Source organism: Patagioenas fasciata, chromosome Z, assembly GCF_037038585.1.
Source record: "Patagioenas fasciata isolate bPatFas1 chromosome Z, bPatFas1.hap1, whole genome shotgun sequence".
Classification (NCBI taxonomy): domain Eukaryota; kingdom Metazoa; phylum Chordata; class Aves; order Columbiformes; family Columbidae; genus Patagioenas; species Patagioenas fasciata.
The window spans coordinates 39,181,211-39,206,521 of NC_092560.1; the positions used below are offsets into that span (position 1 = coordinate 39,181,211).

General features: G+C 40.9%; 1 long non-coding RNA gene across 1 annotated transcript in view; it reads right to left on the reverse strand.

Annotated features, from left to right (window-relative positions):
- Positions 1–23,951, reverse strand: part of LOC139826466 (uncharacterized) — a 77,728-nt gene extending 53,777 nt beyond the window's left edge. The window contains exon 1 of the long non-coding RNA XR_011736545.1: positions 23,878–23,951. This is a non-coding gene — a long non-coding RNA (uncharacterized lncRNA). The remainder of the gene's footprint in view (positions 1–23,877) is intronic.
- Between the last annotated feature and the right edge of the window lie 1,360 nt (positions 23,952–25,311).

Sequence of the window (25,311 nt, forward strand, 5' to 3'; positions counted from 1 at the left end):
CAGCTTGTCCAGGAAAAGCCTATCAATTTAATCCTGCCTACAGAGCACCAGGGGTGTCATTTCCCACCTGTGCTACAGAACTACGAGTGTATATTCATGAACAGTGGTCTTATTACTAAGAATACACACAATGTGTATTTCAGTGTAACAGGTAACAAGTTACAACAACCCTATTAAAGGAAATCACAGAGATCACAGAATTGACACATTCTGTTTTAAGGCAGCCACACTTATCACAGTATCACTTGATCGCACAACTGGAGACAAGTTTGTTATGTACCTCATTTTTCACAAACACTCGTATTTACTAGTTTAAAACATAAGATAAAAGCCAGCCATGCTTCTGCAAAGGAATAGGGGACAATATCAAATTATAAACTAGGCATATTTATAGGGGTAAACAGATCTAGAAAAGGAAGAGAAGCACTCAGTTATACGGGGCAAACACCATGAGACTTGAATGCAAGAAACATCCAACAACTTGTAACACCAACGCTAACAATTGCAGGTCTTAGCAGGCAAATGAAATATGAACAACAAATAAGCATGCATAAGAGAGGAAAAACAACATTACATGCTTTTATCATTACTACAGAATGAGTGCTTTAAAACAGAACAATACAAAATCGATCAAGTAATTATTCATAAATGCCGATCATTTTGAGAGTAAGTATGGTTTGTACCAAGGAAGTCGCGTTGTATTTCAGCTAAACTGATCATTTTGGAAAAAATGAGGCAAGGTGTCAAGAAGCATTCAGAGGGAACACTGAATTGTTAGCTGTGAATTAGGACCATGGGATTAGGTGATATAATACTTCTAGAATTTTTTTTTTTTTTTAAGTGAAAGTCAAAGAAGCATTGTTGGATGTTTCCACATGAAGACAGTGTTCATAAGGGGCTTATGGACTCCAAAGTAAATTACATAAGGCTGTTATGTGCTTTTTGTGGTGGAAAAAGGAAAAAAAAATTGACTAAGAGACTTAATAAGAAAGGAACACAGATTGGAGCAGGTTAATGTCAGCAGTAGAGACAGCCTGGGAAACTATTTTAAGAGATCAAGAGAAAAAATATTTAGAAAAGCATGAGCTGATTAAGAACAGGCAATGTGAATATCTAGAAAAGGAGATAAACTTTGCCTTGCTGGAATTCCCTAGGAATGATGCCTTTCAGGTCCAACAGCATTGCACATTTGGAACAGCAGTAAGGTCTGCTGTCATCTCCACAGAAACTCATACACACCCTGGACCTGTTTATGGCTTTTTGTGTCATGCACAGAACCCAACAATTCCCTGCTCCTGCAGGAGGGAAATCACACAGCTTGATTCTGTGGCTAGAAAATCCCCTCTGAATTAAACCCAGAGCACAAGAGGAATCTGCTTCAGAATGCTTTAATGCTCTTTGATGCACAGCCAAAGATCATTCTTCTCTTCATATTTCCAGCACATTTAGTCCTAGTCTGTTCAGCTCTGCATTTTTCACATAAGTGACTGTTGTCAATGAAGGAAGGGCTGTGACTACTCCTGTTCAGACTGTGGTAGCACAACTACAGAAACAGAATATCTGGTGTATGAGGGAAAAAAACTATAAGCTTCATTCGCCTGCCAGAAGACATGCAAGTAGCTGTTAGATAAAAAGCCCGTCTCATCCTTCTCAGATGAGGGCAAGCCATGAAAATCAATGCAATTCAATTTGTTTCAGTTCTGTCATGCCCACCCAGGGAGCAAAGGGATGGCAAGCAACTGGCACAGGTGGACTGGAATAGTGAACACGCATTAGCTAACACCACTTGAGCATCTTGTCTGATGTTAAGACCAGGATAAGGCTGCCTGGGTCATTTAAAATCTCACAGCCTTACAAGCTGAGGACACAAGACAATTTGAGGATCACTTAAAGATGTTATTTTTGAGCACTTTCTTCCACTGAAAGAGGCAGAACAGAACTCAGTGTGACAGCACTGCAGCAGACTTCAATGTCCACAGCCAGAAGCTATTAAAAATGGTAAGAAAAGCAATTAGAAAAGCTTGTAATTTTGATGAACATGAGGTTGACAGGGGAAAATGCATCTCTCTGTTCTAATATGGAAGTAGTGAGAAGGAAAGTTCACCACACTCTAGATACTCCTGTTCAGTAAATCTCTTCCTCTTCTCTCTTGTGTGTCCTAATAGGTGATCTGCAGCAATGGTCACATCAGGACAGAGAAGACAGCACAGGAGGAATGCATGGCTGGAATCAGTCACTCACTGGCTAAAAAGGGATGTCTCAATGGTGCACATCAGCAAGGAGTCTCCTGCAGAGCACTTGTGTTCAGCTATCGTTGGAGCACAGGCACAAAAAAACAGACCCATGGGTCCATGTGGACTCTCGCCTTCTCCAGAACTTGTCATTTTAGGGGAAAGTGCAAGATTACACCCAGGAACCTCCAACCTTTCCTTTCAAACACCCTGTTACACTCAATAGACACAGCATTGCTGCAGAAGTCTTCTTTAAACCACTCCCTATTTTGTAAACCTCTTATCTCCTCTTTTCTCAGATGATCAGTCCTGACCTTTTCATTACCCAGTCCACTGATGGCCTTTCTTATGTCTCTAAAAACGAATGCATCAAACTCCCAGCAGCTGGAATATATTTGCTTTTGACAGGAACTTTGCAGCCCACCCGAATCAAGAAAGAATGGTGCACACTTCTTGGAGATGAAAAGGATTAGGAAACAGAGGGCCTGGTGCTGATGTGACTCAGTGGGCCTCTTGTGTACAGAAGAAGGGGGGGAGAGAGATGGTGCTCTTATGGAGAAAAAGGACAGGTGGGGTCTGTATACCAGTGCTGTCATCTCAGATGCCTGTGGAGAAGAAACAATAAATACTAGATAAAGTGCTTTAAGGGTTAAGAACTTCAAGGGGATAGCCTGCACAGTCTCAAAGAAGAGATAATAAAGAGCCTGTAACACTAGATCTAGTGACTATGTAAAGATAATCTACTCGATGGGGGCTTAATCCTAGCAAGGGCTCTATAAAGTCTGGGAAAAAAAGGGGGTATAGTGTGAACCCTGAATAGTCTAATTGATCCCAAAAGTAGAGTCCCTTTTTATATGTAAATATCCTGTCTCTCTCCAATCTCTTGATCATTCAGGGTCTAATCAAGGAGTTTCCAAAAAGACATCTGCTGTCAGTAGAAAAAAATCCATCCCCTTGTTTAAAGCTCTTCTCTCTCACCCAAGGTTTGAAGCTGTGACTTCCCTCATGCTACTTTAGTCTCCATAGCTCATGCTGCTTACACGGACATCCTCTGGCATAGGAGACAGGGTCTCAGTGCAGACAAGAGAGTCTCTGCCAATGACTCTCCGGGCTGTGGCACGCACAGTGGCTAGAGAGGCAAAGCTGAAGAGCACAAGAGAGCTCACGGGATTGCTTCAGGAAGTTAGTTATTTTTGAGCACTTTCTTCTGCCTAAAGAGAGAGAAGTCAGTGTGGCAGAAGATATTTTAAATGAAGGTCTCATACCCTTCTTTTGGCAGCTCATCATCTCAGTTATAGAATCTGAGAGACCAAAGACAACAGGTTTTTCAGGGGCTGGAAAACAGCATAATTCAGTTTACTGTCCTCACAATTTTGGAATTTCACAGAATACAAGAAGTAGAAGAAAAGGCTGCTGACAGAGGAGGGCAAAACACTAAGCTGATGAGAACTGCCTCTTGGACAATGTTGATCCAAGAAGTGATGGACCATGAGGGTCACCCCAACTCCAAAAGCCAGGATCATCACCAGAGAAGCAGCAAGGTCATGGCTAATGGTGATAGTTCCACCTCTCCAGCCTGCCCCACTGATTAAGAAATATGGCCAGGTGGGTCACAGGATACACAGGCAGCCACACAGCACCTGGAGCTTTTCTGCTAGGGTAGCCTCTTGGCATGGAGAGGAGGGGCAGAGAAGATGTTCCCCATCCAACAATAATCTCACAGATGCTGCTGGGAATGAGTTAGGGACTCTCTGGTCCCTTCAAGTAACCTCCCCTTCTGGGAGAGTGCTGCCTCAGACTTCCTGATGGCCACAAAGCCTTGCTCCTCCTTAGGAAAGAGGAGGTCTGAAGATAACTCCTTGCCTTCAGGGTGTCAAGAAGGGCACTTGAAACAGGACGTTACAAGAAGGGTTCCTCACCACAGGGGAACCATTTCAGTGGTTTCTTCCTGTCTTTAGCTCACTTGTCAGATGCTTTTGCTTCCTCCTTTATGCTGTGGGAGGAGGTCAGCCTGGGGAAATTAGAAGTTCCAGAGATATATCTCGAAGCCAGAGTGAAAGCCAGTCCCCTCCTTTGCTCACTGTGTGAACAGCAGAAGGCAACAAAATCAGCAGAGGTAAAGGCAGCACATTCTGCACACCACAAACTCCCTGAAGATCACTGACATTAATTAGACCTTTGCCTTGCTTTCTTCCAACAGCTTATATGGCAAAGCAAAGGAAAACCATGTAGAAAGAGGTTGACTTTATCCATTCTGTGCAAACAACAGAACAGCAAAAGCAGCAGATGCGATTGACCAAATGGCCTCTGCTTGTTCTGCAGAGGTCTCACAACATATCCTTGCTACTTGCATTCTAGATATATGTACTTTTTTTACAAATCGCATTATTACTGTATATTTTCTTGTCTGAAAAATTTCCTTCACTCAAATGAAAATAAAATCAATGCTCTAGCTGATGCTTGGAATGATGTGGCCCCAACACACAAGTACACGCATCTGTTGTCAGAACTTTTCTGCCTTTCTTTTTCTTTCTTTTAATACAAGTCTGGAATCCACTGAGTGTTCTTCAAGTCTAAGCACCAAACATTTCAAACAGCACAAAAGGTATGACAAGATGAAAGAAAATGTCCACAAATAGACAGCTAGACAACTAGTTAGCAGCTGTCTGCTTTTCTTCAGATTATTTTTTTTTTCCTGCAAGGGAGAAAAAAAACACCTTTATTTTTCAATCTTGAAGGAGCTGACTGCAGATTCTTTTGTGCTGGCAAGAATCCAACCCTGTTTAGCGCTGGAAGGGGGGAGGAAGTGAACTCCTTATGATGCCATGTGTAACCTTGAACCTGATAATGAATTGTCTAACACAGTATGTGTACAGTTGCAACAGTTCAAAAAGCATTGCTCATTTTCCTTCTTTTATACTGTACTGATCGCAGTTTAATGAGGTTTTGGTGTTCTATCAAGTCAGGACGTTTATGTAGAAAAAGGAACCAAAAAGAATGGGTTTTGATTAAAAATGTGTATGGGCTTTTGGGACCTGGTTTAAATATTTCAGATCTTGAGCAAGTATGGAGCCTGCAGTTGAAGTTATTTATCTTCTCCCCAGACAAATCTGGTGGGGGGGAGGGGTGGTAATGCTTAAATCCTTTATTTTAATTACTACTGTTGTTTCTAAGTATTTTTTTCTGTCACTTCTGTTCTCCTTCTCCCCCTAAACAGATGATCAGCAGACAACATGGACTCCTTACAGATTTAAATCAGAAACCTGAGCATCCAATGCAAATATGAAACACAAGCTACAGTTAAGAGTCTCCTCCAAATCCTTACTGCTTGCTCAGAGAATTCACTCACTCCCTTTGTGAGGTTTAGTGTGAGGCTGAAAAATGTTCCCTCCTCGCCTCCTTCTGGGTCTCTTTGTGTGTACATAAATGTGTGTGTGTGTGTGTGTGTGCGACATGCATGCACAGATCCAGCATGCCAGACAGCATTCCACAGCAGATGATAACTCCTCCTCCCTCCCTTTATTTGCACATTTAGCATGAGTTGCCTTCCTCCAGTACCTGCTGAGAGGGTGAAGAGATCCTGTCCAAGCCCAGGCTAAAGAAGATGGGTGGAAGGAACTTCCCTTGTCTGGGTAAATCATGCAGAAGCAGACACAGTAGAGTTTCCATTCCACTGAAATAAACTTTTATGACAACACCTCCGCAGCACTTTCCATTGACAGCTTCCAAGCCATCTTACTTGTTTTTATTTTCCCACCCATTATCATCCTTGTGCCTTCAGATCATAAGTTCTTCAAGACAAAGCCTTTATTACTGTATTTGTACAGCACCTGTTACAATGGGATTAGTAGAATGGGACACCAAACTTAATTAGCATTTAGACTATTTAGTAGATAAATAGTTCAGGTGAACTGCAGATTTGGGTGGCTGACAAAGGTGCCCCAGGTTCAGCCTCCTCCAAATGGTACTTGGGGCAGTCCTGGCCGGAGAGGCCATACTGTTTTGCATTTCCCTCAAACTGTGGGATATAGTCTCCTAAGCTTGGACAAACCTGAATCCTAAGCTAGGACTTCAGGCAGCAGTATGGGTTTACATGACACACCTTGCTCCATTCCAGCTGAGCAACAGTTGCCCTATCTAGTGGTGAGACTACTCAAAATTTAAACAATAGCTCTTCTTGTTTGGCTACTGATGTCGTGTTCAACTATTTCACCTCCCCTCAGCCAAAAAACTATTGGGATTTTACTCCAGTGGTCCTGTATAAACCTCATCAGTCTTAACAACTAGTGACATCTCCCTCCGGAGAAAGAGTAATGATCAGGTTCAGGTTACGGCTGTTACTCACAAGATTGAACCATGGAAAAAACTCAAAAGGGCAACTCCTTAAAAGTGGTGAATTACTGCAATTAAGTTAAAGGGAGCTATATTCTCAGAAATACTAAACTCTGAACTTCTTAAATCAATGAGGACTGACAAAAGCAGAGAAGGCAGTAAAGCACCAAACTTTCATTAGGCAGGAGTCCCATTTGTGCTTCTCAAGGTACCTCTAAAATATCCACCTGCTTGGAGAGTTCCTGAAGCTTGTGCTCTCAGTTGAAGCCCGCAGGGGATGTAAACAAGGCACACTGACAGAAGCAGAAGGACCACTTTTCTGTTGCTTACTGCAGTTCCTGAACTAGGGGTCACAAAGACAAGGAGCTCATTTTATTTGAAGGAAAGCCATGAACTCAAGGCAAAGTCTATTACAGAAGTGGGGCTCACAAGCACAACTGGGGCTATAGGGAGAATCACCAGCAAAAAATCTGGCTTAGCCTCTTGCCTTTTCACCAGTATAAGAGATATGGCCTGGTGGGACATTGCTCCAGCATCTTTCTAGCACTGTCTAAGCATGAGTGAATGAATCAGCCATGGAGAACTGTAGAATCAGACTCTGAGCTTGCAGAAGGTTAAAAGTACTGTGCAAATAAAAACTCTCAGCACAAAGGGCATCACAGTTCAAGGACAAAATCTTCCCTCTGTTGTTCTGGAACTAACTTCAAACACTAATCAGAGGCCTAACATGGAGAGGCTACTGTCAGTAACCCCCTCCTCAGACTGCCTTGTTTAATGGGATGTTCAACCAGATGATACAAAAATGAATTCATAAGCCAGTGAGGGAAAAGGCCCATTGCTTTCTATTTTTCTCAACAGGGAAGGAACAAAGGAAAAGAAGAAGACTAAAAAGATACTAAAGGAGAAGGAAAGAAACAGATAGATAATAAGGAAAAGAGAAACAAAATATGTGAACATGCACACAATAGAAAGCACTTGACCCAAAATCAGTGGCTCACCATTGTGCTGGTTTGACTGAAAATGAGTTAATTTTCTTCACGCAGTTAGAAACCTTTCTTTCTCATAGCTAGCACAGTCATTATTTGGACTTAGTTTGAGAACAAGACATAACACCCCAGCACAGAGTTCATGTTTTTAATTGCTCTGGTCTGAGAGCCAAGGACACTCTGAGCGCTCTGCCCAGAGGTGTGAGGCATTGAGGAAGCAGGGCACGGATGGGACAGAGCTTGACTGACATCCAGACTGATCAATAAGAGTATTCCATCCCATTAATGTCATGCTTCATATTTAAGGAGAGTCGGGATCTTCTAGTCTCTCTCTTGCTTCTTCGTCTTCTTCGCTCTTTTTGTCAGAGCCAGGGGAGTTCTGTTTGGGATGTTTAATTAGGTCTTTTGTTGTTTTGCAGAGGCCTCTGTGCCATTCTGCTTTTTTCCTCTTTTCTCTCTTTGAAATCAATTGTTTGGGACCAGATGCTGCTTCCTGGGACTGGCTGCTCAGTGTGGACGGAGTTTGCAAGGAATTGCATTTAATATTTTTTATTTGATATTCTATTTCTATTGTATAGATACATTTACTAGTAGTGTTCATCTCAATCCAAGTTTCTCCCTTCCCTTTCGATTCACTCCCCTATTTAGGGGGTGGGGAGCAGGGGTGAGTGAGTGGCTATTGTGGTTGTATTCCTAACTCAGGTCAAACCACGACAGCCATAAGGAGGGTAAGCATGTGCTGCTAATAGTGGAGACTCTTGGTGTGCGAGGGAGAAGGATTTAGGATTCCAGCACTGGGGTTGCTCAGCGTGCAAATGCAAGGCTTGGAAAGTCACTCTCTCCATTGCAGTCTAGCCAGCCAGCAGCCAGAGTTCAGCAGGGAGAATTGGGACCATGGTAATTCACTCAGTATAACAGGATCCTCCTCTGTACCATTTTCAAGCTCCAGAACAGAGCAAAATCTCAGCAGTTTCAGGCCACCAAAACATTTCTTCACAGTAGTCCCTTTTCAATCTTGTCATCATCAACATATGCTAAATGACAGATTCAAAATCTCAGGCCTGGATCTGTAACAGATGTTTGCTGTCTATTTCCTCTATAGGCATACAGCTCCCACTGGTATCAAGGAGTGAGGAGCTCAAATACCTCTGTGGAGCTAAGCCTTGAAGTGCAAGACAAATATGTTGGAAGGAAAAAAGGCACAGAGAGACCTGCTTCACAGCCTCCAGCCAGCTCTAAATTAGATAAAGACACTAGTCCAGTTCTGAGCCAGTCCTTTGGAGATGCTTCAGCAGCCCACATCTGTGCTACGGAGTCTCACTGAGGACATCCACCAAGAATTTTTAAGGGAAGACCCAGTGTTCAATCAAAAGGCATGTTGCTGCAGAGTGTCAGGACACAGATTCTGAAATTTTCCCATATTTTTTCTGCCTGGGTTGTTCATAGAGCCATCACAAAGAGGCCTTCTAGGCATAGGAGACTCACTGCTTTGTATAGGCATGGTGGAAGGAAGAAACAGGACATTTCAGGTATTTATTTTAAAAGTCTATCATTCATTTGGATGGCTGCTAGTGCCAAAGCTGATCATGCTAGTAGAAGAAGCATGGAAGCAGAACAGGCAAAACACAGAGAGCAAATAAAAGTGAAGGAGTCTGGAATGACAAGCAGAAAAGGTATCTCTTCAGATCAAAGGGTTTTCAGTACATTGCAAGTGCTGCAGCCTTTTAAACAGCATATTATGGCTCGTGAAACCTTTTAAACAACATAACATGGGCTCAAATGTTTAAGAGTATGGCATGGCACCTCCAATGTATTACTCTGCTGGAGCCAGACATTGCATACTGCTCTCCCAAATTAAGAGGAAGACAATTAAATTCAAAGAGGAAAGAAAACAGTCATTTTAATCACTCATATCCTTTGAGTTTTTCTGTCCCCTTTGTATAGCAATGCATAGTAACAGGCAATTGCCATATCCCCCAGCCAACAGTTAGTCTACACAGGGTCCCAGGGTCATAAACTCCCTATTTTCTCTGAGCTCTTCCACAAACACATCCTTATATACAGTGACAATCACATCAGTGCCATTACCCTTGGATGGAACAGCCTGCAAAGTGAAAGCAACAGTAGCAAAAAGCAACATAATCAGCTGTTCACATTATTTATAGAATATATGGGGTTTTTCTGCAGAAAAAATACAGATGTGGACAGTGTCAGCTCCCAGAAGTGTAGAAGAAACATGTATACAAGGCATTTACTTCAGGATGAGGAAGAATAGTATTATTTGATTCATACTGCACCCAGAAATCATCACTCCTTACTATTTGATGTCCTTCAAGGAATTAATCCCACCCACAAGACATTTAATGGAATTTTTCAAGGGGCTTAATTAACTGAGGTTTCAAGACACATAAAATACTTAGTGCAGGCCCAGGTAAGTGAAGGGATTAAATTATACTTCACTTTCCTAAGCTATCTTTTGCCCAAGTATGTTCCCAAGTAAACTATCTTTTACCCAAGCCATCTTTTTACCCAGGTATAAATTGCAATGGGTGCAAACTACAAACTGCACTGCTTTGGGAGGAAGGAAATAAAAAGAGGTAATCATAACAAATTATACTTTTTTCAAGTTATCATCATCTTGCTCTATCTCTGTCAAATTGTTTCTCAAACACAGCAGTCTGCAAGCCACCTGATTCCTCTTCTTGTGTTTGTTTTTTTTTTTCTTCCTCCCTTTGTACTATTTATACCTCTTGGATAAAACATGCACTTTTGTATGTCTCAGCCATTCCAAGGGCTGAGATGATGAACTGCACCATTTAGTCCTTTTCCATCACAGTGTCACTAGTGGTCACGTCCCTGATTATCTTTAAGGACAACACGTTCAATAATCGCTTCAATCCAAATCTGTCTATAATTATGATCAAGGGTGATATACTAAGTTATATACATGAAGGAACAGTTTGTTTTTCAAGCCTAGGTGTTGTTTTCCAAATTCTTTGTAGCTGCAACATAACCTTGGTCTGCAGCTTCACCAAAGAGAATGTGACTTTTCACTAAACCGATTTCAATTGTCTTTAAAAGAAAACAGGGAAGAAAAAGAACAAAAATTCCTTACTTACACACACACATATGCACACTTTAGTTTTATTTCACTTTTACCATTTAAGGGTTGTTGGTTTTTTCTTGGGTTTCAGACAAAAGAACTCCAGTTGCCTGTAAAGCTCACTCGGTGTCTGGTGTGGACTTGTGGGTGGTGAAAGAAAAAGAGAAATCTACTCTGAAAAGAAAAGCCCCACTCTGTGAGCTAATTTTGTGCTCAGGACTCCTTCAGTGCTTTAGGAATGCCGGTAGAGATCTGTTATTGCCTGCTTGGACCTTTAAGATTTCTCTTCTGCTCCTTCCCTCTGCTGGGAGCAATTTCACTGCAATTACTGAAACGAAGCCCCTGAATTCCATTCTCTAGCTATTCACATGACCCTCGGTGCTTTGGACTTGATTTTTCTCCAGTTTTCTCCACAACAGGAACAGTCATGAGGAAATTTTCCTCAGTCAGTGGCTTTAAGTTTCTATTAAAAACTTTTGGTACTTGCAACACTTCTCAAAACCTTTAAAAAACAAACCTTGCATTGGAATTATTCAATCAAACAGTATTAAAAGCACAGATTATGCTTTAGAAACCACTTACAAAGAAGGTTTTTACAGATCAGTGAGGACGCTAGTGAGGAGGGGCCCCTGATATGAATGGAAACGTTTGTTTCAATCCTCATTTATCTCAAGGCCCGGGTGCTTTCTGGACAGTGAAACATTCTTCTCTTCCCTGTGCTTGGAAAAGCGAGGATCAAGTTGCGAGAGAGTGCCCTTGAATGCTCAAGTAAGGAATTTGCTAAGTGGCCTCCTCAGCCAACACAGCTCCCATGTTAATTGGTGGCTTCTTAATTCCCTCTGCCCTTGGCAAGCAGTGTTACCCATCCTTTCTTATGTCAAGGTATCACCACCAGCCAAGCCCCCATGCTTGTATCCAGCCACAAAATGATCAGCACTTCTCACATTAAAATGTTTGACATTTCTTTAGCACCCTGAAATTTTAATCAAGCCTAGATATGGATATAAAACACAGTTTCGTAAAGGTCCTAGTGTTCTTAATTTTTCCAGGGCTTCTCAGGGATCTGTGTACCTGTGTGTGCGTACATGACAGCCCCAGCCTGCCTAGATTCCATACACTCCTGCAGAATAAACATTGATTACAGAATAATGAGTTATTATTGTCACTGAGGTCAGCAATCATGTTGATCTGGAAACCACTTATATTTAAGGAAAATGTGAGAAAACATTGGAATGTTTTGGTTTTCTTACAAAGAAGCATTGGATGGGTTCAATCTACTTTTCCCTAAATAACATATTCAGTGCAAATGTGAGATCCCACTGGGTCCCTTCTGAAATCAGCAGTGAATCATTTTAACAGAAGCATAACCCAGTCCTTGGTGAGACAGTGGCCTGTACAACTGTGTCAGAAATCAAATTTAACAGCCTTAGTCTCAAACCTAACTTATGTTGATGACAGTGGAAGTTTGGCCAGAGTAAAGAGTGTGATGTTTGTTCTGTAACTTGCAAAGCTAACCTCAAGCTTTCCTTCTTCCTGCCATCCAAAACTTCTTGGGATTAGTCCGGACTGATATTGATGTATGAACATCTTAAAAGGACTGTGCATAGCTCCCGGGCTGAAGACTAAACATTGCTGCGTAAAATAGAATTTGGCAGTGATTCTATAGGATGAACCTAATCAGAGCAGACAGATTACAATACATGGTAAAGGCATGGAGTTGAAAAGAAAAAAGGACTCGCTCTGCAGCATTGGATAACATATTCTGGAGAAACTAGAAAACCTTTCAGAGCAGCTGGGACAGAGGGAAATGAACCATTTGTTCATATGTGAAATAAACAAAAGAAGGAAATGCTCCAATCGTTCTCCAAACTAGGAAAGGAATGGTGGTGAGAGAAGTGACCAGGGACTGAACCAAGCTTTTCACATTGTCCAGTTCCTGACAGTAGGTGTGTTTGAAGTGCAAGGAAGAACACTGCACAGGCAGATATGACCTCATTCCCTGGACAGCCCTGGTGAGCCACAGACCTCCATAAGGGAATGCAGCCTTTGACAGACGTTGCTAGATGCCTGCAGTATAGCACCAGACAATAGAACTGCTCTACTCTTGAGTGCTGGTATACTGCCTGATAAAGGAAAAATCAAAGAAAATCCATATTGCTTCAAATCACTTGCACTGCTCTGTATGTGACCAAGAAAAGGTTCTTCCAGATACTTGTGACAAGTTTCCTAGAGGAAGGTAGTTTTCAGTAAGAAAATCTACACAATGAAATTCAGGCAGACTGGAAAGACCTGCAATTCAGAAGAAGACAGAACCCTGTATCACGTTTACTGTGAAATATTCAACACAGTTAGTCATATCTTCCATGCTTATGGTTTTTTGTCACTAAAGCTTCAGGTGTTGGATTTTGTTCGTAGATGACGAGCAACTCAATCCAGAAAGAATGCACAGAACTTACTCCTGGTACGTGCTTGACAACAGTGAAGTTCTCCCCATAATCACCCTCCTTTTAAGGCTTAAAGTTACGGACCATGCTGGTGTTTTGATTTGCATAAGAAAAATATAGTAACTTGAACTTGAGAGCATGAAGTGAAGCCAAGGAACCACCTTGTCCAGACTTGTTGCCTTTGAAGTAGACCTCTCAAGACTCTCTATTTCCCATTTCAAGTCAGACAAAAATGCCAGCGTTCCTTCCCCATCCAAATAGAACCCAAACAAGGTTCTTGTTTAAGTAATATGACCACGAGTCAGTCTGCAACTGTGGTCACACTGTCTTTCTGTGGACACCTTATTAAATACTTAGGAGATAAATTGCCCATTCTTTTAAACAGCCTTACATTCACAGCCTGTGAACTAATGTAGGTGGACAATGTTTGCAACTGACCCATATGTTCTGATTCACATTTCTTCTGTCCACTTCTCAGTGCTCAGTTCCTAAGACGAGCAGCTAAACCACTGAGCATCCCCAAAGGGACACATCTGGAGCCCTTTTAAGTGGCTGCATGCAATCACATCACCTGACATCTCTTGAGAATGGACACAAACGAGTCTTAGCTTTCCCCTGCACACTTTGCCTGTTCAGAGGCTGCTCCAGAACCTCCTTCATGTGGTTAAGGATCTTCACCTAATTTGCAGGAAAAAAAAAATCTCTACAAAGAGCATGTAACAATTTCCCTCTGTCACAGACCTGTTCTTTACTAAAATTTTCTCCCTCATCTTTTCCCCATTCACCCTAGTATACTTATAAGCCAACAGGCACATTCTCTCTCGTTTATCACCTTGTTAAGCTGAGCAGATTTAGCTTCTGAAGTTTCTGGTCTTAAAACGAACTGTATGTCCAGAGCTGCACACAGGTGTGTAGAGATGTGATATCCCAACTACCTGATTCTGCAACACTAAACTGCTGGAAATGTATCTTCTCATGAGCCGTAAAGCACACTTGAGGGCTCTCTTCAGTCCTTGGTTGTGCTGCAGCAGTTTACTGAACTGGGAATTTGCACTTTACAGGTTCCTGTGCCAAGATGAAGGAAGAAGGTGAACACATTTCAGTGGTTGGGAAAACCAGACACCTCTTGACCTTGCTTTTTCAGTCTGAGCGTAAGGACTATTCTGCTTGCCTAAATTCCTCCTTTCACAAGGAAATAGTGGAGCTCAGGCAGATGAGAGAGGCATTTGGAGGAGGAATAATCAGAACAAGGTTTCATGTTGCAGTGGCTTCCTGAGTGAGAGAAGACAGGCATGGGAAATAATAACTCTGCTCCAATGTCAGGACTGAGGAGATTTCTATTTCCAATTTACATGTAATTTTAAGAGCTCTTTGTAGCAGCAAGGGTTTACTTCAAGAACCTGGAGGTTTGGTACACAAACTGTGCAATCCACAGAGACATTCCCATCAGTTTCAGGGTGGCATGCCTTATGAATGTACGCTCTTATGCTGCAATCAGGAATGAGGGAGCACTTTAAAAATGCTGGTGCTCTACAATATTTATAGTGTCTTTCTTCCTGCATCATTCAGTTCTTGCACTTGGCTGTTCAGGCAATTCCAAGAACTGCTCATCTGCAGTTTGTGGTGCTTGGTTTCTTCCAGGGAGAGCAAAAGAGAAACTGGCAGGGAGATCTCAGAAACATGGCACGAAAGGGAAATCTGTATTTCTGAGGTTAAACAGTCTTAGGTTGATTCACAATAAATAAATAAAAAGTTAATGGCAGGGTACTAAAATAACAGACTACCCACATATGTAACACACTATGACTTGACATACCATAATTCCTGTAGGCCTCAGAAGGTAAATATGTGCTCATCATACTTCCCCACATAATCTTCACAAATCCTCACTGGTATTTTTCACAGTGATTAATTAGATTGAATAATCAAATGGACTAAAAAGGAAAGGATTTTTATTCTGGAAGGACAACTCATTGGACAAAAAGAAGAAGATTAAACACTGGGCAGGCTTTTCAACTCTGAATATCAACAAAGTTCTAAATAAATTCAGCAGTAGAAAAGAAAGACAGGGAGTTCTGAGAAAATGCTCACTCTAAAAAATGCTTGAAAATAATCCAGTCTGGAGAGTAGAGAACTCTCCAAAATTAGAGGTGGCAAATTGTGACTCAAGTCATGTCCTAGTTTTGCCCATATACAGTAACAATCATTCAATTTCCATAAAATATCAAGTAGCTGAAGGAACACTCACAGCATGTACCTCCAAACTACTTAAAGCACAACAGGATTTCTGAGCTCTAAATCTAATACATGCAAACTCTAAAAGTAGTTATGGGATTCCTGCACTGTATCAATGCTCTTGGGTAGTCCAGGGTTGCAACCAGCAACCGCTAAGAGAACATGTACAAACAGGAAATGCCGTATCTGTTTTTACTCTGGACATCAGAGCTGCAAAATCCAGATATGTTGAATCAGAGCATGAGGCAGTTTCAGTGTCTTTGCAGCTGTACAAAAGCCCTGGTTTTCTCAAAGAACCATCCAAAGGGATAACTTACTTTTTCTTCAAACATTTTTCTGTGTTTTTATTACTAAAGGGGAAGTGCTGCAGGACTTATTTAGGGAGTGATAGTGGACGACAGATTAAATATGAGCTCACAGTGAGACACTGTAGCACAAAGAGGCAAATACCATACTTGGATGTGGAGCAGAATTACTTGCAAGACTACAGAGGTAATAATTCCTCTGTACACAGCCCTGGTGAGGCCCCTCTTGAAAACTGTGATCAGTTTTGGGAAATTCAATATGAAGAGGATGACAATAAAATAGAGTGAATAGAATGAACAGTGATAAAGATAAGCAAGTTGGAAGGTATGATGTATGAGTAAAAGGTAAGGGAACCCAATTTACTAAAGGTAGCTGAAAGACAGAGGGAAGAAAAGGGCAAGTGGAGGAAGGACATGACAGTGCTACTGTATTCCTAAGTGGGTGGGAAACTTGACTTTGTCTTTAGATATATTTCAGAGACAGTGAACAAAAAATGGCATTTTCCATGGTAAATTTCAAATTAAGTGTTAAGAATTCCCTTGCTTCTCTTCATCTTATAGATGTATTTTGGTTGTGGGAAGGAGGAAAGTAATTCATTATGAAAAAAAAAAAAAAAAGAAAGAATATAGGATTTCTCTGAAGGGGAAAAAAAATGACAGAATACACATGTATACACACACACACTCATAAATGCTCTCGCACACATGCTTGCTTTCTCTTCAGGAAAAAAACATTAATGGAGCATTACTGGTCTGCTCTAATCAAAAAGGCTGATGTTCAAACTTCAGTGTATTCTTAAAAACTTAGATTTTCCTGAATAACTTCATCATATTCTGGCCCAATTGTTCATATAATTGCCTTGCCTCAGTGGAAAGATGTCCATAACCATGAAAGCACAGCACTGTACTTGCAAAAAACTTCCTTCTGGATGAGTTGGATGATCTCCATCTGGACTGGTCATCAGAGAAAAACAGCTGGCATTGCTCTGAAATAAGAAGAGCTCTTAGATTGCAAACTGCTGAAGCCTAGACTTGCTTGGGTATCTCCAAGCACTCAGGCAAACATGATTAATAACAAAAACGCTGAGCCAGGCTGAGGGTGGAGGTAGCAACTGCAGCCAGAGTAAAGGAAGACTGTCAAAGTCAGCACTGTATAGTTCACACAAAGCTGGGTTGGAGCTGGGGAATGGGGCTGAGGGGGAGAGCAACAAAAATGCTATTTTGCATTGTTCATTCTCACTCACAGCTTTGCATTAGCTCAGCTGCACACCTGTAATTAATACATGAAACTGTCTTCTGGAGACAGTCTGTTTTATGATGTTGTTTGCAAAATCCTTCCACTATCCTCTCTGTTTCTTGGCACTCTGTGACTTTCTAATAACTTCCCTGGAAAAAAAAATACACTAGAACCAAATGAACTGTTTAATCAATTCCTTCCTTTCTCTCTTCTTCCCCTACTTTTTCCAGGACAACTAACAAAACTGGAGCCCCTCACTTTGACTCAACGATTTCTTTCTCCTTCCAACTATTCTCCTTTTGACTGACAGCACGTCTTGCTTACAAATCTTCCACAAAAATCAGTATTTGTTTTTTAAACCCTCAACTCCAAACACAAGCCAGCCTTTGAATTTATTAGACTGCATTTATGTTCACCGTATATTCTGGCCATCTTTCTAGTTCTTCTTCACTCTTCTTTGCTCATGAAAGCTTATTTTTCATTGTTGTTAAACAAGTTTCATTTCAAAAACAAAAAGTCATCTCATTCACTTTCTTTTTGCTTTCTTGCCTAACACTTACAGAAAAAGTTGTGTTCAAATTATTGGCACTTGATTTATTATTTTAGGGTGACAAAGACAGCAAAAGACAGACACTGTCATCTCTTCTAAATTAACTGCTCGGTACTGGTCAAGTCAAAAGGATGCATTCACTGTACGGTGAGTTATGATTAACCAGGGTTCTGACATATATGAACTACGCAAGCACTGGGAACCCTGGAGCAAAATATCATGTTGTTATAGCATTCTGAGCCATGTGCCAATATTGTAGCATCTGTCATCTGCAATGCCAGCGCCCTGACTCTCACAGGGGCTATTTGGTAGTTTAAGAATTGTAGGCACCTTACCACTGCTGATAGAAATTGAGCAATGGCTTCACAGCAGGATGAGTCCCAGAGTGTTCCTTGTGAAATTACATACTTTTATCCTTAAAAAATATGTAATTTAGAAGTGATTGTGTTTTTCTGCTATAGTTAGTGTTGTTTTTACTTACCCTAAAGGAGTGAGAATGAAAGAAAATGTTGCTATCCATAAGCATTGTGGAAGAGAACTACGGCAGATTCAGTTTCAGGACAGAAACTCTGTTCCATGAGAATTCTCACATGTCTTTACAGTGTCGTCTGACGAAAAAGGGAGCTGCCAATGCTGAGTCAAAAGCAAACAGCCAAAAGAGAGATTTTGTATGCATCCACACTGGATAAGAAACACTGAAACATTTCTCTTTGAACACGCACAGAAAATTCATATCAGTGCTCTTACCAATACTGAGATGTTTTTGGCCTGTAAAAAGCTGTATCCTAAAGAGATCTGAGTCTCCATCTGGACTTTGAACCAAATTGTCATTTCTTCTACAGTATGCTCAACCAAGGCTTTTTATTCTCACTCAGACACCTGTTCTGACATATAGACACTCACCAAATTACATGTGGTTTGGGTCCACATGTGTTTACACTTGCTGCTAAATGAAGCCTTATTTGCATTAAAATTTGATCACTCATCCACTGTAATTCATCAAAGTTGAATTGGGTTAAAAATTATAGAGAAGGGTGCAAGGATGATGGGAATTCAATTGAGAATCTCCACCTCAGCTGATGGTGTATGAAACCCATATCAAATTTACAATAAATAACTTAGATATTGTTAAGCACCGTATGCACTACCTGATCAAGGAGCATTTCCCCTTTTTGACCTCTAATGGTAATCAACTATTTATATTACTAAAAGAGCTTCTCACCTTAAAAAACATTCATATTGATTTGCTTTCAACAAAACAAACAATTAAACAATTAAACTCTGCAATACTGTCAACACTGAGTCTGACATTGCAGAAGTCAGAACTTTTTTGAAGACAATAGCTCCAATTCCCTCACTATTGTGGAAACAAAGTTTAAATTCCTGACTCCTAAACACTGAAATTTTACTAAATTTCTCAGATTGGTTTGCATATTTAGTTCAGGTACATTTCAAACATGAAGGCTCAGAACTGTCATCACAGGCTTGCCTGGAAGTCCAGCACTAACGTGTGCATAAGTCTGATGTATAGCCTAATACAAACATTCTTTCAGATTTTATACACTTCCTTGTCATCCAGAGCTATGACATAGTTGAAAAGACCTCATGTCAGGTGTTCTGAGAAACTCATTTATACCTAAAAATACTCTCACGGCTCCTTCTAGCCACTGGGAAAAAGTAACCTCTCTCCAGTAACCACAGTAATCAGCTCAAGAGAAGCACATGCAGTGGGCACAGAACATTTTGAAGTCAGAGACCCATTAGCATTCAGGTCAGGATCAGGGTTATTAGGCAGCTCTCCAGCCTGGGTAGCACTATGGAGGCTATGTGTCTCAAGGGATATCTGCATAATAAGGTGCGCTGGTAGTGGAGGGGACGTGCACCTGCTACTTCAGGCCACGTGATGGGCATATGTAGAAGCAGAAGAATCAGAGCTACCTATTTCCCATTTTCCCCTGGAGATGCAGGCAACACCCAAAATGTAGACAAGGGATGGACAGTCTGCTTTAACACATAGATCAGCAAGCATGATGAAAGACATTTTCTCCCTTCTCCTTTGGTATCCAGCTGTGAGGAAACGGCCAATCGCAAGTCTGAGCTTGTGGATTTAGAGATGCATGGGAGGAGGAACAGGCAAGGAGGGAAAGGGATCCCTATAAACCTCCGTAAGGGACATAAACATTCCTGTACAGGGATGCCAGCTATCAGCCAGGTGAAACCTGGCATCAGTTTGGATTTCATCTTCAGAAGATCCCAAAGGACCGGCTGAGGGGAGCTATGGAAGGAAAGAAAGTTTCAGCTGTAGCCACAATGAAACAAAAGCTTTTGTCCCATGAATACCTCCATAAAGACCACAACAACAAATGATGTACCAGGAAAAAAAAAGCACATAGTGTCCTGGAACTATATACAGCCTTCTAACACAAAACGAGATCAGGTCATATCTATCTACTACCATATCCTGTATGAGCAGCCAGCAAATGAATGTGGATTAGGAACACGGTCCTTTCTCCCTTACCACCGGACCCATGGGTAAGAGACAGAAATTCATGCAGTGAAATAGAAAAAAGCAGAGACTCAGCAGGAATCACTAGCTGTGCTACTGAAGGAGCTGCGCTCAGGGGAAGCATGATGCTAACACTACTGCTCTTTCCCCTTGAAACCCTGCACTGGCAGGGCTGCCCAAAGAGGACACAGCTTTTGCAGATCTCCCAGCTATCCCCGGTTAAAAGCCTTTCCTTTTTTTATGGCTACATGCATTCAACACCCCCTTCTTTCATGTCCACAGTCTGAAAGGGAGTAATTTTGTACAGTTTACACAAATGCACCATATTCTTTCCTCCTGCTTAAAAGGGCTGGAGTCTATTCACTTCCCCAAAAACTGATTAGTCAATCATTCTCTGAATGAACCCAGATCACACAAACTCTTTTCCAAGGTAGTAAGATGGAAACTACTTCAGACTCTGAATGACAGCCAAAGTTGCAACTTCTTGTCTGCAAGAATTTCCAGACATCCGTCAGACACCAGACGTCACACTTGAACTTGCCGTCTTTGTTGAAGGGGGCTTCTTTTTACAAAAGCAGCAAAGCAGATCTGTGTATTGAGGAAGGAGACCTGCAAATGTAACCCTGCAGAGGAACAATATTACTTGACCATCAGTCCAATCAGGCTTTCCTGTGAAATTACAATGCAAATTTCTTCATCACTGAGATTCCAATACCTTGATGAGAAAAGCTCACCACTCCTTTTGCTGAAGTCACCGGCTGCTGTCATTGACTGCAATGGCAAGAGGAGGATCACAGTAGCCTGAAAAAATTATTCAACAAAAAATCAGCTTGCTCCCCACCTGAAAACTAGTCTGAGGTTTCTGAAAAAAAAAAACTTTCCTTAGAAACAGGTCATCCCTTACCTCCCTATTTCAGAACTTCCTAAAACTTGGAACTTCTTGCAGCACAAGAAATTGTGGTAATATGTCAGACTAGATAGACTGGCTCTCTCTAGCCTAGCCCTTATTTGTTCCTACATGCTGCTAAATGCCGGGTTGCAGCTAAACATTGTCTACAGCTAACTTTGTTTAGAATTTTTGGATTTGTCTATCCTTTTCACCTTTGAATAGAGAGTTAAATGGAGAGGTGGAGGTGGCCTGTTAACAGCAATAATTAATACATATTTATATCCCAAGCATATGATCATAGGGATATTTTAGCTGTGGGCAACATGTTCGAGGTCATTCAGAGATTCTGTGGGGAAGCAAGAAAGACAATTCAGGTACTCTCCACTCCAATGGAGTGACCTAAACTCAAGACTATTCATCTTCCCTCTGCAGATCCTGATAAAACATTGTGTTATTTATTGTGTTACATTAGTGCATATAAGTACTTTATTTTATTTGTGGACGTCTTCATTGCCCACAGTTTTTGTGTGTATTATTATTCAAGCTCCAGGTTGAGTTTATTTCTTTATTTTGGGGTGCATTAGCACAGATTAGAAGGAAATATGTAGGTGGAGAACATAATGCTTCCAATTGAACCACACTAGCAAGCACACACTACAGTAGTTTAGAGATTAAAAATAAGATCATTTGGATGCATGGATTTGAATATGATTTATGGATCACTTCCAGAGACATTATTGTTGCTTATCATTCAGACAACTGTGAAAGTGAAGACTACGTGGGAAATCATGCAAGAGATACATTGTCTATAGAATGGGGAAAAACATTAAATCTTAAAGTGGCTGATGCAGCAATTAATATTGCAACCTTCACTGTCTTCAGTGCACAGAAGAAAAGGGTAAGATTGCTCAGATGTCTGCTTCCCATAAATAACTGATCTCCAGGCTTAAAGGGAGACACAGGCTTAAACACACATTACACACTAAAGTCCCTTTTGCATTTGCCTTGGAAGAAATGCTCAAAATAAGTCACTGGCAGATAGAGAATTTGCATATAGGTACAGTGCTCAGGACTCCTGGGCTGCACCAGCTGCACCTACAGGTCTAACAGTGCAGAATACCAGGGCAACCACGTCTCCAGCAGGGATGGATGGGAGGAGAGGAGACGTGTCGTACGTTGTTCTACTGCTGTGCAATTCAGTACACTTGGTGTACTGATCTTGAGTAGAGCAGTAATCACAGAGGATCACAACTTCCCACAGCTGAAACTCAGAGGCAACTATTTAGCACTTATATTATTTCTTTTTTTAAATTCTTTTCTTTTTCTTTTTTTTCCTTCTTTTTTTTTGGTGTGGATTTTTTTCTCTCATTGGCTTGGTCCAGAGAAGACTGTGAGTGCCAAACACAAGGAAATGCTGACACAGTACTCAAATACCTGTTCCTCCTAAGTTGGTGGGCCAACTCCACCAATTTCAGTGAAGCCCATCCTGATTTACAACGGCATAAGCGAGGCAAGGATCATGTTGATCGTGATTTATGTCCATCACTGTGAGGACAAAACCAAACATTTATCTGACCAAGCTGCCTGAAATGAGACCTTTGTTTTGGCATACCCTTCCTGTCAGAAAATAATTAAAGATGCAGTAAAGCACATTTATTCCTCAAAGCAGCTGATGTGTGGACACACTCAACTCCATACAGACACAAGTAAATTTAAATATATGTGAAAAATTGTCAGAACAAAACTGCAGAAGCATTCGGCCAGCACCGCAATAACTTTTCCTTACCTCCTTACTGGATGCTGCTTTGCAGAGAAAATCATGGTTCCTTACCCAACAGTTATAGTTACTCTAAAAAGCTTTTTCTTTTCATGTATGAATTCATAACGTTCAAAGGGGACCTTTTTTTCTACATACTTTTGTTATTTATTAGTTGATTAATAAAAGTTACCAATATTCTTTACAACTGGAGTAAAAAATTGACTGCTTTGCTGTGCAAAGAAAACTTGTGCATGTTCATCAAGAAACATTCTTTATCTTTTGAGAAATGTCCCAATGACGGCGACGTTAGTAAGCCATGATTGTATTTCCAAAAGTGAAAAAGTGAAGACCACTGAGAGAGGGAGAAAGACTTTGCTACAAAACATCAACTATAGCTGCTTCAAAACCAGATGTGAAGGCCAGAAATTATTTATGGAATGCATGTTTGCAAGCTTTTAATTAAAGGGGCTGGAGGCCAGTGTGCTAAGACGGTAATCTAAGTGCGAAATATAATGATAAGCCTAATTCAGCCTCACTGTGGATTTCCACTGGTGTGATTTATTTGGGAGACTAAAGTATGCTCAACGGGTGCTTCACAAAAGTTGAACTGTATTATAACCAGAATTATGGTCATATTATCAGTAGCGTGCATATCAGTATTGGACACAGTACCATACACAACAGGTAAATACAGAAATTTTTCTCTAACTACCTTACTCCCTGCCAACATGCAACCCTGATGTAGCCCAAATGTTGTCTTCTGAGCTACACACTTGAACAGAGAAGGAGAGCAATGCAATCCCAGCTGCTCAGCCAGCAAAGAAGGAAAAGCAAGCAGCACACTTCAAGTCTCCTGTATTTTTAGCTGTATTTGGAGAACACCACTTCTCCTGGCTGCATTTAAAGAGGCTGTCAGCTGGTCCGTGATCTCGTGGGTGCATTTTTTTTCAGTTCTGATGCCAACCAAAGCAAAAACTGTACCTCTCTCAACACAGTACCCAAGACTTTAATTTGAAGGATGGCTGAAAGGCCTGGACAACAGGTAGCAAAGGGCTATACATCCAGCACAAAAGACACAAGACCATCACGAAGACTTCTTCCAGTCACGGGGAAAAAAAAAAAAATAAAAAGGAAATACAGTATGGGAAGTCCTGGTTAGCTCAATTAATTATCCACTGGCCATTTACTTAAGGGACCTCATTACAAATATATCCTCATCACAATGACAGGAAATCTATCTGAAAAGTCTGTGAAAAGGCTATTAATGAAGAGAGTTTCTAATGCCTGTAAGCTGAAATACCTTTTCACTCCTTTCGCCAGTAGTTCCTGTGGGTCACTTCTGGGGTCAGCAGTGATGTGCAGAGTAAAGACTCTGCCAGTGCCAGAGAAGAAAAAAAAAAAAAAGAAAGAAAAAAAGTACTTCAGTATTGTCAATCTTTTATCCTTGAATGGTACACTAGAGGCTGACATTTAATACCCTAAGGATATAGATGTTCGAAAGCTGGTTATTGTAACAAAGGAAACCATCCAAAGTCTGCAAGACCAAATGGATCAGATAAAGCTGACACTGAGATAAATCTGTTTTACATCCATTCTTGCAGAAGTTTTGCTAATCTATGTAGTTATAGCTTTCCTGGAGCAAAAGGAGAGGGCGGAAAAAAGAACCCTACATTACAGCAAGTCAACATCTTGCCCCTATTTGTAATCTCCAAAGTGTAACATGATGGTCAGAGAACATTTTTCTCCAGGATTTTGGGTAAACCCTATTAAATACAGAAAGGCACGGAAAAAAAATGAGGAATAACATGGAGTGAGAGCGGGCATGAGGACAAAGATGCATGTTTTTTCTGTTTGAACGTCCATGTTAATATAGATTCTGCTTGTTTGTTTAACACATGACATAGACACAGACTCATCTTCCAACCAGTCAGAGACTTTAACACCTACTCTTCATTATCTAGTATTTATACCGCCAGATTGGACTTTCATATGGAAGCCTGGAGCAATGCTGGTACAGATGGCAAGATGACTCTCATGAGATTGATGACTCTGAAGAAATATACAGTATTAAGTCAGAAGGTGCAAATGTTAACATTCCAGTGTAGAAAAGAAATATTCTTTGCATACACTTCCCAGGTTCATTTTCTCATGCATTACAAAGAGAAAGAAAAAGCCCTCGACACACCTCATAGCTGGCAAACGAATGATAAATTTACTTTAGTTTCTTTTGTATGTCAACTGTTCATGCCTCAGGTACTTAACCTTTACTTTAAAAACATGGTTCAGATCCTAGCCTTGAAAGTGGGTGGGAAGAGGGGGGATGGTATTCCCGTAAATGTTTCATTTAACAAAGGCAGTACTATAAGAAGGTTCAGTGGTGAGACTCTGAATGGTATTTATTGTTTCAGATTTCAGAGCTTCCATACATCTGCTGCCTGTCAAAGGCAGATACCACATTCATAAAACAAGTGCCCTGTCTGGAAAAAAAAAAAAAAAACAAACTACTCTCTTCTCTGTGGCTCATCCTCCAGGGTTATGTGAGATGGGAAGCTGCGGGAAGTGAAAGTTCTAATTTGATGTAATGATGATCAAGACAAAAATCTTTTATTATAAGATGGAAGAGAAATTTCACTTTCTTTTTTACTGTAGAGGGTCCTGATTCAACCATGCACTTTAAGAACTATTCCTGTTCAGAAAAGATCTTAAAGGTGTTCTTATGCCTCTCCATACTCAG